Source organism: Myiozetetes cayanensis, unplaced genomic scaffold (genome assembly GCF_022539395.1).
Source record: "Myiozetetes cayanensis isolate MyiCay16 unplaced genomic scaffold, myiCay2020 scf90, whole genome shotgun sequence".
Taxonomy (NCBI): domain Eukaryota; kingdom Metazoa; phylum Chordata; class Aves; order Passeriformes; family Tyrannidae; genus Myiozetetes; species Myiozetetes cayanensis.
In genome coordinates, this window is record NW_026088186.1 from 93405 (window position 1) to 105423 (window position 12019).

Genomic DNA, 12019 nt, shown 5'->3' on the forward strand with positions numbered 1-12019 from the left:
GGGAACAAACCCAGCATTAATTTTCAACACTTATTCAGCAAATGATTTGAATAAACTGAGGAAGGCTCATACTGACAGCATTATTTGGTCGATTTTTGCCTCTGCTCCTGAGATAATTTATGACAAAACAACTCCCAGCACAGACGATCGCCTTCCAGGCCAGTGCATGGATTCAACTGACCCTGCCCTGGGGACAAGGCAACCTCTCCAGATCCCTTCCAGCACCATTTTAGTACTATTTTACACAACAAACTATTTTCACACTGGCATTTTGCTCTGATTTATCCTTGGAAATAAGTATGTCTAAAAGAATAATTGATGGAAAGAAAAAACACAAACCCAACAGCAGTTTTCTCGCTCAAGGACAAAGCAAAGGGAAACAACCAAGCCCAGAGCTACGACATCCTCGATCCAAATGTTTTCCAAAACATTTCCAAATGTTTCCCAGAGCTTCCAGATGAAGCTTTCATAACTAGGCTGCAACCCCACCAAAGCCTCAGGCATCAGTGGTACATTACAGTGCCCACCAAAGAGATGGCTGGGCTTTCAGGAAGAGTCAGTCCCTCCGTGCTCATCACTGGTGAGGTCACACCTTGAGTGCTGTGCCCAGTTCAAGGCCTCTCACAACAGGAAAGGCACTGGGGTGCTGGAGCGTGTCCAGAGAAGGGCAGTGGAGCAGGGGAAGGGTCTAGAGGGTGTGTCCTGTGAGAGGCAGCCGAGGGAGCTGGGGGTGTTCAGCCTGGAGAAGGGGAGGCTCAGGGGGGACCTTACCCCTCTTTACTACTGCCTTAAAGCAGGTTGTAGCCAGGACAAGGGGAAACAGCCTCAAGCTACACCAGGGAAGGTTCAGGTTGGACAACAGGAAGAATTTCTTCACTGGAAGGGTTGTCAAGCATTGGAACGGATTGCCCAGGGAAGTTGTGGAGTCAGCATCCCTGGAAGTGTTTGGGAAACCACTGGGTGTGGCACTTAGGGCTGTGGTTTAGTTGACAAGGTGGTGACTGATTGGTCAAAGGTTGTACTCAATGATCTTGGAGGTCTTTCCAACCTGACTCTACAGTTCTATGAGTACATGTAGCCAGTTGTCTTCACCTTCATGAAAGGTTTTTGAGTTTATTCCAAGCACCTAAGGAAATTCTTCCTCTGCCTCTAAAACATTGGAATGATGAAAAATAATAAAATAAATAATACAATAATACAGTAATACAATAAAAAAAATTAAAAATATTTTTTAAACCCACATAAATGTGGAAAGGTAAAGAGAGAAAACCATACATTTTCTACACTTCAGCAAAAAACGCTGAAGTTCTGTCCAGACACCAACAAATGTGGATATTTATGGTTATTACACAGCCAAAACTGAGACAGTTGTGGGAGATGCAGGTCTGAGCAGCTGACCACAACCACAGCAGCCAAAGGATGAGCAGTGAGGTCTCAGCAGTGCTCAGCTGCAAGAACTGATCTGGGGACTGGGGAGCTGGCACACCGCAGGTCTCCATCCTCAGCCTCCTCACTTCTCTGCTGGCACAACTTCCATCCATGCCAATGGCTCAGAAACAGCAGTGTCTGTAGAGCAGAGTCTCAGAGTCCTTCAAAGCCCAAAGCTGATCTCCACCTCTTTCAACATTCTTCTGGACACAATCAAAGCCCAGAGCAGGATCCTTTCCAAAGGAGCCCTCCTATAACTGTACATGGGCTTTGGATTAGACCTTTTGTAGAGTAGGAAAAAAAAAAAAAAGCCTTGCTCAAGGATGATAAAGTCTAGACACTACAATATATTTTCCAGCTGATGCAGCAAACCTAAAAGCCCTCCCTTGATCTTTGGACTGCCACGATCAAAGCCATTATCCCATTCGGAGCCCTTCTGAAACTGCAGCTTCCAAATGTGCAAGTTATTTTTAAAATCTAAACCAGGCCAAGCCTCTTGTTTGGAGTTTTATGAGGAAAATGGGGTGTGCTCTTCCCAAAGCTTCCCCCACCATGTCTGGAAGAGGCTGGTGGGCACATGGTGGAGGACAAGAGCAAGGAAGCAGCCCCACGTCTGGGGGTACCTCAGTGGCATCTGGTGGCCACCATCTGCTGGCTTGGGGAGACACAGCTGGTCTCCCCAGGGGGGCTGTGGCCTGGGGAATATTCCCCATCCTTGACAGAGGTGGAGGTTTTTGGAAAGCAAGCATCTTTTGTATCCCCATCTTTAGGACATACGTCGGCCTTTGGCATCCTCCATCCAAAGGTGCATTGTCCAGAGAAGAGCAACGAGGATGGTGAAGGGACTCAAGCACAAGTCCTGTGAGGAGAGGCTGAGGGAGCTGTGGTTGTTCAGCCTGGAGAAGAGAAGGCTCAGGGGAGACCTCATCACTCTCTACAACTACCTGAAAGGAGGTTGTAGCCAGCTGAGGGTTGGTTTCTTCTCCCAGGCAACTGTCAGTAAGACAAGAGGGCTCAGTCTTAAGCTATGCCAGGGGAGGTTTAGGTTGGATATTAAGAATAAATTTTTTACAGAGAGGGTAATCAGGCATTGGAATGGGCTGCCCAGGAAGGTGGTGGATTCACTATCCCTGGAGGTTTTTAAGATGAGACTGGATGTGGCACTTAGTGCAGTGGTCTGGGAACCACGGTGGTACTGGATCAACGATTGGACTTGATGATCTCAGAGGTCTTTTCCAACTCGGTTGATTCTATGATTCTATGATTATTCTGGAGCCCAAGAAAGAAAACAGCTTGAAATACTTTCACTTTCTACAGAAAGTAAATCAAACTAAGCACAATGAAACTTCTTTTACCAGGTAGCAGGATGCCTAGGCACACAAATAACATGCAGTTCTGTACCAAGAGACAACCAGGGAAGAAATAATGTATTTCAGGGAAAAAAAAATCATTTTCCAATCTCTTGGAGAAATGCTTCAGGTGGCTGACAAAGAAGAAGAAATACACAGCCCTGCCAAAGGGACATCAGCTCTGCCATAAGTGAGATGCTCATAGAGAGGTGGATGGAAGACCAACCAGCTCATCCCAAACCAGCTGATGCTGGGTGATGAGCACCAAAGCTCCTGGAACACCACAGCCTCTGTGGGAGAGGGAACCTGTGGTCAGTTCCAATTGCCAAAGCTCGCAGTAGCCAGACTGGAAAAAGTCAAGGGATGGATGGTCTGGAGTGATGAGGAGCCTGGGGAGAACAGAAGTGCTTTTTGAAAGCATGTGGCCACCAAGGTGCCCCTCCCATGACCCAAAGTGGACTTTTAACAGAGGGACATTCTTCAAAGAGAGATGGGGACAGGAGGTGGCTCCTGCCACAGAAAGCAGCACAGAGCATTCACATGCTCCAAACCTATTTAAAAGCCAAATGAGGCTCCCCAGTGAACACTTAATTTAACTGAGCAACTTCTAAGGCACCAGGCAAATGAGCCACGTCATCTCCTTTTCCTCTCAGCATCCGTCTCCACAACTCTGCCCACCTCCCTTCCCCTTTGTGCTTTCACCCTCCTCAAGTCCCCGCAGCTCTGCTCCTCCTTCTCACCTCTCACACTGCCCAAACCAAACAGACCTGCAAAAGGCTGAGTGAAGCAGGCAGGCACACACACCAGTAGGGTGGGGATTAGAGACCTGCCACCCCCTCCAGCATCCCTCACTGGGGCTGGAGGGACCATGCCGGGCAGGAGCAGTGGCTGTGCTGCACATCACACATTCCCAGTGCTTCGGGAGGTGTTGTCTGAACCTCCACCAGCTTTCCAGCTGGGTAAACATCAAGATAAAAATCAGGCTGACAGGCTTTCTTAAGAGTATTTCCATCAAATCGGACTCTTCCCACCTCCACGCATACCGGAGCAGAAAGTGCGAGGGCCACCAGCAACCCGGTGCTGGCTGTGACAGCTGCCACGTCCCAGAGGGGACAGAGGATTTGTCAGCATCTCTCCAAAATGTTGCTCTGGAGGTGGGTGATGTGGACAGGACGTGGGAAACATGCCCAGCAGAGCCCAATACATGACCCATCCCTGTGGCTCATCTTTACTCTCCCAAAAAAATGCAGAGAGAAGATGGGACTTCAACCTCAGCCCTCACAGCACGCACATTTCCCTGGGTCTACTGAAGCCACTAAAGCCCTGCAGATCCCACTGGTCCCATCCTGTCATCATCCTGGCCCCCTCCCTCTCACAAGCTCTCTCCCAGGGAAGGAGAGCAGAGCCCAGCAAGGCTTCCTGGCCATCCCATCCTCCTCTGCAGTGATTTTCTGTGACTTTCTCATCTCCTGTGTTAGAGATGGGAAAAGTGTGCATCACCAGTCCTCCTTCCCAAACCAAACATGCAAATACAGGCTGAAAAAACACCCAATTTCCAATCCTGGTCAATTTACAGTGGTAGCTTATTTCCAGACAGAGCTGTGATTTTTATAACAGATATCACCAGGTTAAGGAGTCAAAGCCATAACTGTACGAGTGAAAGCAAAAGCCCTTTATTTCTGTAAGGCCATTTTTCCCCACCCTCCTCCCGGAATGACAGGGAGCAACACAGCTCTTGCCAGTTAACTGGGGTATACACCAAAATTTGGCTGAAAGCAACCTCATTAAACCGCCTGGGTTGTCCAGTGCCAGTCCAAACACACAGTCCTCTGATCACCACATGACGGGCTGGGAACCAAAGGCAACTCACAATTAAACCCGTGACAATCAGGAAAAATCCTTACAACCCCCCCCTCCTCCAAGCAGAATCCACCAACACCAGCCCCACCCTCCCTGCCTTTTCTTTCTTTATTTATTTACTTACATAAGCAGCATGACAGATAACTTGGAGGAAATCAGATGCTTTAATGCTTAAGCGACACTTAGGCAGCACACTGGAAGGTAAATACGCCCCTTGGAAATCCTGCAACAAAAACAGAAGGTATAAACAGACAGTAACTAATTATTCTGATTAAATCTTGGAAGACCTGAAATACCCGACTGCAGCAGAACAAAGCCAACTGTGTGCCGGGGCTGCTCGCAAAAAATAAAGTCACGCCCTTTTTTTAAAAGAATTCACCCCAATAAACCTGGGCGCTTCTGTGTTGTTTTTGTTTGCATGCATGTTTCTGAAAGTCTGAGGCGGCTGATAGGAAACCTCTGCCGTGCCCTGGAGGGATCCCGTCGCCTTCAGCTAAAATTACACTTCAAGGGAAGCGGGCGAAGGCGGGTGTCTCCGACCTGCTCCGGCACGGCGAGGCTCCCACCACGCGCTCGAGGAGCGCCGCGTTGGGGTTTTTCCTCCCTTCCCATCGAAACCAAAGAAGAGAGGTATTTTGGGATTGAAATAAATTAAGGGAAATAAATAAATAAATAAATAAATAGATAAATAAGGGGTGCTCCTAAGGAGAAGGGAAGGGGCAGCAGGTCTACCCCGCTGCCAGGCTCGGAGGGATCCGAGCCAGGAGTGGGATGCGGGCAGGTGAGGATGCAGCTCAGCCACAGGGACTGGACAGGATGTAATGGGATTGTTCCACATAGCAGTGAGAACTGGCATAGCCCACCAGCAGCTCACCCACCACTGTGGATGCAGAGTAAGACACTTTATTGTGGCCCATGATACCAGCACCTGGAGCCTCTGTTACAGCAGACAGTGTGCAGGGCAAGACAAGGGGATGTGCTCAGGAGACATTCCTGTACTCTCTTTGCCTTGGAGGAAAACCATCATTTTCCTCTGCCCCTTCTCTCTGCCCTCCCCCCACCACACTAAATGCCAGCAGAGCTCAGGGGAATATTTAATCTCAAAACCTCAGTAATCAATCAGTTCACCCTCACGCATGAGAAAGAGTCACAGCGGTAAGCACCAAATCCCATTTCCATCCAGCAATACGACGGTTTAATTACGTACATAACATTTCCCTTTTAACATAAATCCTGAGCAGATCCAGGCAGCCTCCAGGTTGTGGGTGGGGAAGGACACGGTGATGGGGAAGAACATGGGGATGGGGAGGAAGAAAGGGAGGAGAAACCATTATGGCAATTATTTAAAATGACAACTTTATACGGCTGCTCCAGGTTGCCGTTGGCACAGCGACGCTTTGACCTTGCGTTTGCTGTCCCAGAGGATGGGCAGCAAGCCCACATCCAGCCCTGCCACCAGAATGCTGCATCTGTTTCATCCCAACACACCAGCAACCATGCGGGAAAAAAGATATGGAAAATGCAAGATGGGCACAGATGGAAAGGCCTGCCCAGGCTGGGATACAAATAACAGAAACAGAGTCTCTCCACCAGCACAGCGAGACTTACTCCAAAGCCTGTTCACATCAAAGGGAGGCTTTCTAGCTGGGCCTGAGCAGGTTTGGGATCACTCCCTGCCTACACCTGTTATTTCCAAGCGCAAGAATGGCTGGACCAGCAGGACCATCACACAGCTGCCAGTGCAACAGGCAGGCAGCTGTGAGCAACATCCCTCCTTCACCCAACCAGGCCAGTCCCGAGGGGCATAGCTCACAAACAGCCATGCTGATATATATACGTATTGTTTTTAAATATAAACACATGCACAGACTTTTCTAATATATAGGAACAAAAGAGGGGACACCCTGCTGAAACCCCATGTGCAGCTCCACTGCTCTCGCAGCGACGAAGGAAATGAGAAGCAGAGACCAGGCACGCACCGGCTTTGCCGTGGCGTGTTTTGGCTCTGAGAATGTTTCTGGATTCTCCAGCGTGAGCTCTGATCTCCAAGAGATGCAAAATCATCTCGCAGCCACTCTGGAGGAGGAGTGGAGGGGTCTCTGGGAGCTCAGCCAGGCAGGTGGAATGGGATGGAGCGCTGGGCTCCAGGTGCTCACGGCAACAGCTGGCCCCAGTGCACACCCCACCAGCTCAGAGATCCCCAAAACACCCATTGTGCCATAAGAATGTGTCAGGAACAACCCCAAACCCACAGTGCACAGGAGAAATCAAGGTACCCTTACAGGTCTTGGCAGCACGATGGGCCCATCCATGACCACAGTTCCAGCCTCACCAGACCACAGTGCTCAGACAAAGCAAGGGAAACAAGCTCAGGAGTGGAGCTTTGACTCCTCTGACTTCTCTAGGTGTAACAGAGATGCATTTCTGAACACTCTTTGTTCAGGCAGATGAAGTGACAGGCTTTGTAAACAAACTTGCAGTGCTTTCAAGGGGCTTACAAAAGCAGCTTTTGGAAGGGGAGGTGGTATGGAGCAACAGGAACTCTTCAGTTCCTCTTCAGAGGAAGCATCGCATGGAGATGTGAAAGGGAAACCTACCTGTAACCCAGATTTCTGCACTGTGGTCTCCTTCAAAGGCCAATGCTCATTTCCTCTCTTTTTTTTTTGGCTGCAGTTTTCCCAAGATCTGTAACATCAGGAACCGCTTGGCATAACAGACTAAGTCCTCAAACTCCACACACAGGGAAACTATTGCCCTTACACCCTCCCTGATCTCTTTAGCCCACACCAGGACGTGCACAATTAAGAGGGATCAGGCACCATCAGGCGCCGGCAGCATGTTCCCAGAGGATCCAGCCGTATCCCCATCCTCTCCCAAAGAGCAGAACTCCACAGTGCAATTCAGGACAGAGACACTCCGTGCAGTATCTAGAGCAAATTAAACCTCCCAGGCACAGCGGCAAGCATGGATTTATTGATTCATGGAAAACGTCCCTATAAATTACTTCATTCAGATCAACGGGACGAGACAAAACGAGGACTATCCTCGGCAGCGAGAGGTTGCAGCGCTATCATTTCAGTCCCACACTCCAGAAGAAAATGCTTTTTCAGAGCAGACAGATCTTACAGGACTTCAGGGGGCTGGCACAGGACAGATACAGAGGCCAGTGAGGATCTGTCACATGTCACCCGGTCCCCACCTCAGCAGGCAGAGACAATGGATGATTTTTACAAGTAGCCAAAAATGCTGCCTGACATCAGTTTCACATCTGCAGACACTCCATCCACACCTGCTTGTTGGCTTACACAGGGCTGCAGCCACTGGGTGGGATGGGACACACAGAGGCTGCCTCCCACAGCATCCTGATCACTGCCCCAGGCACCCCTCCAGCATTTGCTCACTACGGGACAGGGAGGTGGGACTGCCTGCCTGGTGACATGTGGCACAGATCCATGCAGATCTCTCCTGCGTGTCCTCCTCCAGCCCTGTGAAGCTACACTAGAAGTGACTGCTCTGAAAAGTGATTTCTCATGGAGAATGGGGCTCCCAGACGTTGCAGCTTTTTAATCTCATCTGCTTCTCTCGGTAATGATGGCTTAATACGCCTTCATCAAGCTCAAACTCCCTTCAGGGCTACCTGTGGTCTGGATCCAGCATGCTGAGCCAAGGCTAAGGCCGCTTTCTTCAAGTGTTTGTTCCAGTGGTTAAATGCAGCTCAAAAATAAATAAATATCCAGATGTACCCGTGCCCTGTTCAGGATTGCAAACATCTGCCCTTTGCTTCCAGGCATGGGCTGTTTGCTGGACTGAAGAGCTGCTGGATGCCCACCACCACCCCCCCTGACAAAGCAATAATATGCACTTCCATTTGATAGTTTCTTGATGAAGAGGAGAGAGGAGCATTCCCATTCCCCAGCACAAAGCACTTGCCCAGTTTTTATGCACTTGCAGCACTTCCCCACATGCTCATCATTCAGAGCAGGGTCAGGTACTGCCCTTCCACCATGGGGTCAGCAGCAGCCCTGCTCCCAAACTGCAAGAGTGGGCGCAGCTAAACACAGCTCAAAACGCTTTCCACAGCTCCAAATCACCTCCTGGGATCAGCTCCTGGGCTCCCTATCTTCAGATCATCTCCTAGTTTTTAAAATCAGTGCACATTTGAGACACACTTCAAAACACCGTCAGCGAAGATGCTGAGTCACACTGTGGGACGCCTCCAGGATGGTACCCACAGAAGTCTTCTAGGAATGCCTCTGCCTCCAGTGAACTCCCCCGCTGGAAACATTAAAACTAGAATTATCGCAGCAGATTAATAAAGAGCACGGCATCTCTGGCAGCAATCTGAGGCAGGGACTCCCAGCAGCAACGAGTTCAAGCTGTCAGGGCTCACAGGCACACACAGCTGTGTTTGTGGTCCCCAAGTGATCCCAGTCACCTACGCCCTGCCTCACCCGTTCCCCCACAACACACCCCATTTCCCCAAGCACTGATCAGTATTTGTGATAAATAAACGTGTCTCGTCACATCTATTCACTTCACTCGCCATCCAGGGGCTGCCATTCCCACGTGCACTGGCTTTGCAGGATAAAAGGCTAATGGGTTTCACATCTCCGGTGTGATGTGGTCCCTCACCTCCTCCCAGCCCCGAGGGCACGGCCCCTGGCTCCCCAACATCCTCCTGCCTCATGGAGCAGGAACTGCTGCCGTGGATGGGCCACCTGCCTCCACCCTGCTATTCTGTGGCTGGTGGGAGAAAATGGTCCCTTTACATGGTGAGAATTTAAAAAATTAACGGGCTTGCACCACTGCAGCGTTTGCAAACGTCCCCTTGCAGCAGATGAGCTGTGCCTGGCACTGGGGAGCAGAGGTGATGGAAACAGAGGGTGCCAGCTACCACTCACAGCTCTTGGGGATACAATAAATAACACTGCAGTGTCCAGAACTCAGAACTGGGAAGGCTGCAAGCGCTGTCAGCCCTTCCCAGCACAGATGAGAGGGAGAGGGATGAGACGAGTGTGCTTTTTGCAGGTCCCTACACCCCCGGCTGACGGGTCCAAGCTCTTTCTGGCTGTGCCATCTCGGAAATAACCCTCATTGTGAATATCTTTGAGGCCAAGCACAGCAGTATTGGGGACTGTCGCTCTCCACTGCAGTCCTAAAATGCTGCAGCCTTGCTGTGGCACAGCCCAAGAGCATCCCTGAACACTGCACGCTTCCTTCAGCTGCTGCTATTGAAAAGTGAGGAAAGGGGAGGAAGCAGAAGGAGGAAGGGGAAGACTCAGTCCTGCAGGCTTTTGAAAGGCTTGAGGTTAGACCAGCACTGGCAAGCTGTGAACATCCAGCTGTGCTGGGCACTGCATGACCTGGAGCTGGTGCTTGGAAAATATCAAACATCCCACAAGCTCAGGAGAGAGACCACCCTGCTGCTCTGCCCAGATGTGTGCCATGGGCTCAGCCAACACCACAGCCCCACCAGGAGCACCACGTGCTTCCCCTCACATGATGATGCCTGGGCATACCTGAAGGAATACAGAACAGTCAGTGTCACACAAAATATACCCATTCCTTCACTCACTGGAAATCACTTAAAATGGCAGAGAGGAAAGGCAGAGCATGGGGCTGGAGCCAAGCCCAGCAAACACTGCAGGGATGAAGGGGCAGAGGACATGCTGGGGCTTTCATCCTCACAGGGGGACCTTCTTCCAACCAAAATTCAGGACAGGCACTGATCTCTTCTCTCTGGTGATTAGTGATAGGACTCAAGGGAACGGCACTAAGATGTGTCAGGGGAGGTTTAGGCTGGGTATTAGGAAAAGGTTTTTCACCCAGAGGGAGGTAAGGCACTAGAACAGGCTCCCCAGGGAAGTGGTCACGGCCTGACAGAATTCAAGGAGTGTTTGGACAACATTCTCAGGCACATGGTGGGATTCTTGGGGATGGTCCTGTGCAGGGCCAGGAGTTGGACTTGATTATCCTTTTGGGTCCCTTCTAACTCAGGACATTCTATGCTTCTATGATAATTTTCCTCCCCTCTCCATCTGAAAGCCAAATCAGGGATAAAGCAAGTCAGTGGCTCATTACTTTAGGGACCATGATGAGATATATATGTTTTTATTTTTATTTAAAGGGAAATTCATTCATTCAAACACTTCAATCAGCTTAATTATCCCAATACAGGAATTTGCTGTTGGTTTGGTTTTTTTTTTTTTTGAAATAACAGAAGCAGCCATCCCAGAGAGGGCAAACACCCATTTCCCTCAGAAGCCCTCCCCTCAGCCATCCAGGCTCTTCCCAGCATGTTGGGACAGAGGAGTGGGAGAGTGCAGTGGGCCAGCACAGCACAGCACACCACACTGCCAGCACAGAGGTGGATAAGAGGGTTAAATCCGGCTGCTCAGAGATAAGCAGGTCAGCAAACGGGGAATAGAGGTTTTCCAGCCTCCAGCAAATACCTGCACAAGGCACTTGCACAGCTGACACCGGGTATTTAACTCAGGATTTGCCAGTATTGGAGACCCTGATGACACATTTCACTAAAGCTCTCCTGAAGAACTGCTTTCTTGGCTCTTCTGAAGCCTGTAATACAGAGGGCTGAAAAGACAAAGCAACTCTTGGCTTTGAGGCTGGCACCCTGGGGAAGATGCAGCAGCCCTTTTTAACCATTGTTGGGATTTTCTGGCCTTTTGAGGATTCTTGTAGGGCCAAACCCAGAAGAATCTGAGATGCTGTCTCACACAAGACAAACCTCAGGAGATAGAACAACCAAAGACTCCAGCAGCAGCTCTGGCAGAGCAACCACACAGACAGACTGGGGTGCAAACAGGCATCCCACAACACACACACGGCCACAACTTCCTGATCTTAACCCCGGGCACATAAGTTCCCAGGTGGCACCTTTGGATTAATACATTTCACCCCTGGCATTTAATTTTCCCTTTTGCCTTCCAAGACTAAAACTACTTCCAATTTCTTCTGCTCCAGCTGACCAACAGCTTTTTATTCCTCTGCATCCAGAAACACTGAACTGCTGCTTCTGGGAATTCTGCAAAGATGGAGAGGGCCCTTTTCTCTGTCCTGAAGCCACAAGCCATGCCCAAGTAGCTGCAGCGCTGCCACTGAATTTTAAAACCTGTCAGGCAAAGGGAAGCTTATGGTTTTGCTGGAAGACCTAGTGCTTCCAAAACCTGCATCACACAGGTCCCCAGAGCTAGAGACCTCCATGCAGCTGCCCATGGAGCATCCCACACCTTGGCTGTGGTCCAGATACAGGTAAGCAGGAGACAGCAACACAAGTTTTGGCCGTGGGATGCCCCATCCCGCTCCCCTCCCCGCTCCATCTGGAGGCAGCCAGCTGCATCCCGTGTCACTGTGCTTTGCATAAT

The 12019-nt window shown here is 50.0% G+C and overlaps 1 protein-coding gene across 1 annotated transcript in view; it reads right to left on the minus strand.

Annotated features, from left to right (window-relative positions):
- Window positions 1–4896, minus strand: part of DAAM1 (dishevelled associated activator of morphogenesis 1) — a 75698-nt gene extending 70802 nt beyond the window's left edge. The window contains 1 exon segment of the mRNA XM_050340651.1: window positions 4762–4896. The gene's annotated coding sequence lies outside the window, so the exon portion shown is untranslated.
- Between the last annotated feature and the right edge of the window lie 7123 nt (window positions 4897–12019).